Below are 3,283 nucleotides of genomic sequence, written 5' to 3' on the forward strand. Positions count from 1 at the left end.
ATGACATATTAATATTGTTTATGGAATATATATGAGAAAAAGTGTATATAGATATAGATATATAGATATAGATATAGATATAGATATAGATATGATGAACTTATAAGCCTGAATATGTTCTGGGTCTCTTTTATTATAGTATCTTTCTTTTTTAAATCATGATTTTATCTTCTAAGGATGAGCTGCAGTGGGGTTCACATTTTTAGAATCTGGAGTAGTTAGTAAAATAATATGGGTGCTTTTAAAAGGATTTTATTTATTTATTTGTCAGAGAGAGAGAGAGCGAGCACAAGCAGGGGAAGCAACAGGCAGAGGGAGAAGCAAGCTTCCTGCTGAGCAAGGAGCCTGATGTGGGACTTGATCCCAGGACCCTGGGATCATGACCTGAGTGAAAGCAGCTGTTTAACCAACTGAGCCACACAGGCATCCCTGATTTTTATTTTCTATGAAAGTTTGGAAGCACCTGTCTTTAAAAACAATCTGAAGGAGAAAGGAGTTAGAAAAGTATAGATCAATAAGGTGCAAACCTTAAATAAAATGTATTAACACAGAACATCTATGTAGAGTGGGTTGAAGATGAAACCAAAGTGTTAAGAATAACAATCAAAGTAAAATATAGTAAATATACCCCATTTGTGCTCGTGCCATATCCAGTTGGCTTTATTTAGATAAAATAATCATTTGCCTTGCTCCATGTCATTTAATTGAATAAAATGAAAGTACTTACAATGAATCATGCCATATCTCTTTCACCTTGTTCCCTAGTACTCTTTCACTCATGTACTTCATGCAGTATTATTTGCCAGCATCTGAAACATTTGAAATGGGATCCCCTAATTTAGAGTGATAGTTCTCTTTCTTGCTTAAGTAAGTATATTTATAGAGTTTGCTGGATGATTTTAGGTGGTATATTAGCAAATACATTCTAATAATTTTTACTTGTCTTAAGATGTGCTAGAAAATACAACCACACAATTAAACCTTCCGTTTCAGAGATATTAGTGCTAGGGTCAAAGCAAAGGTAGGAATGTTAGATAATTCTTGTTTTCCATATTAAATAACTTGTAGATGCAGGCCTTACTTGGTGTACAACATATCACAGATCAAAAACTGAAAAATTCCACAACAAAGTGCTAAATACTCAGATACATTATTCTAGAAAAAATAACACTTATTTATGTGCATTAGCATGGGCATGTTAGAAATGTCTGCATAGTAGCTAAATTGTTGTGTATCATCATAAAAAATCTTTAAATAATATTTAAATTCATAAAAGCATAGTGAAACAAGAATGCATTAAAAATGGGTAGTGGAATGGGAATACTATTAGTTCCAGGTTCAGTGATGGAGGTGAGTCTTATTTTAAATTAACCCATCTAAAAAATTGGATTTATCTTACCCACAATGGCTTTGCCTCCTAAAATGTGAACAGATGAAACCCAATGACTCTTGTGATGTTTGTTCCCACAGCAATTTTCCTTAACAGCCTGGATGAACAAACAAAATCTAACAGTGCTAACAGAATTCATCCTAATGGGAATCACAGACCGTCCAGAGCTGCAGGCTCCCCTCTTTGGGTTCTTCCTCATTATCTACACAGTCTCAGTGGTGGGCAACCTGGGCATGATCATCCTCACCAAGGTGGATTCCAGGCTCCAAACACCCATGTACTTCTTCCTCAGACACCTGACTTTCATTGATCTTGGTTATTCATCAGCTGTGGGACCCAAAATGCTGGTAAATTTTGTAACTAACCAAAATACAATCCCCTACAACTGGTGTGCTACACAGCTGTCTTTCTTCATCTTGTTCATCATCAGTGAGCTTTTCATTCTGTCCGCAATGGCCTATGACCGCTATGTGGCCATCTGTAACCCTCTGCTCTACACAGTTGCTATGTCACAAAGGGTGTGCTGGATGCTGGTAGTCATCCCTTATGTCTACAGTGCTTTTCTTTCTGTGATAGTCACTGAAAAGATTTTTACATCATCCTTCTGTGGCCATAATGTCATTAGACATTTTTACTGTGATAGTCTTCCCTTGTTAACTTTGCTGTGCTCAGGCTCACGTGATATTGAGTTGATAATACTGATCTTTTCAGCCTTTAATTTGGTTTCATCTCTTCTGATAGTGCTTGTGTCCTATATTCTGATCCTAATGGCCATCCTTAGGATGAATTCTGCAGAGGGCAGGCACAAGACCTTCTCCACCTGTAGATCTCACCTGACAGTGTCCTTGTATATTACACCACTCTATTCTTCATGTATTTGCAGCCTCAAACCAGTCATTCCTTTGATATAGATAAAATCGCCTCTGTATTTTACACTTTGATTATACCTATGCTGAATCCCATGATCTACAGCTTGAGGAACAAAGAGGTAAAATGTTCCCTGCATAGGATATGGAAAAATTGGCACAAACTACTTATATAGAATTCACTATAGACTATGTATACAATAAATTAAGTTATAGACTACTGCCTATATGTCACAGTGCTTAGGAAGCAGTAATGTGTAATAGCCATAGAAAACTAGAAATATTTTTTCCTGTTTTCAACTTATAGGTGTTTCAATAGTGATCATCCTTCTGCTATCAACTTTGTTTTCAGTAAGAAGTAAAGAGTAAGAGTAACGGTTTCAGTAGGAGATTAATTCTCACATTGCCAAGTACTTGGGTGACAATCACGTATCTCTCAATAATCACTCTCAATGTGAATGGCCTAAATGCGCCCATAAAACGACACAGGGTTGCAGATTGGATAAAACGACAGGACCCATCCATATGTTGTCTACAAGAGACCCATTTTGAACCTAAAGATACACCCAGACTGAAAGTGAAGGGATGGAGAAGCATCTTTCATGCCAATGGGCCTCAAAAGAAGGCCAGGGTAGCGATTCTCATATCAGATAAATTAGATTTTAAACTAAAGAAAGTAGTCAGAGATACAGAAGGACACTACATAATTCTTAAAGGGACTATCCACCAAAATGATCTAACAATTGTAAATATCTATGCCCCCAATATGGGAGCAGCCAATTACACAAGAAAACTATTAATCAAGATAAAGAGTCATATTGATATGAATACATTAATAGTAGGAGATCTTAATACACCTCTCTCAGAAATAGATCATCGAAGCAGAAAATCAATAAAGAAATAAGAGCATTGAATGACACATTGGACCAGATAGACCTCATAGATATATACAGAACATTCCACCCTAAAACAACAGAATACTCATTCTTCTCAAGTGCACATGGAACCTTCTCCAGAATAGACCACA

At 36.5% G+C, this 3,283-nt stretch overlaps 1 pseudogene across 1 annotated transcript; it reads left to right on the forward strand.

The window, feature by feature from the left end:
- The first annotated feature begins 1,491 nt into the window (after nt 1-1,491).
- Nucleotides 1,492-2,432, forward strand: LOC308351088 (olfactory receptor 8K3-like; annotated as a pseudogene). The gene has a single exon. The product of its transcript is annotated as an olfactory receptor 8K3-like (transcript).
- The last annotated feature ends 851 nt before the right edge of the window (nt 2,433-3,283 follow it).

The sequence above is a fragment of the Martes martes genome (genome assembly GCF_963455335.1).
Source record: "Martes martes genome assembly, chromosome: 10".
Lineage (NCBI taxonomy): Eukaryota > Metazoa > Chordata > Mammalia > Carnivora > Mustelidae > Martes > Martes martes.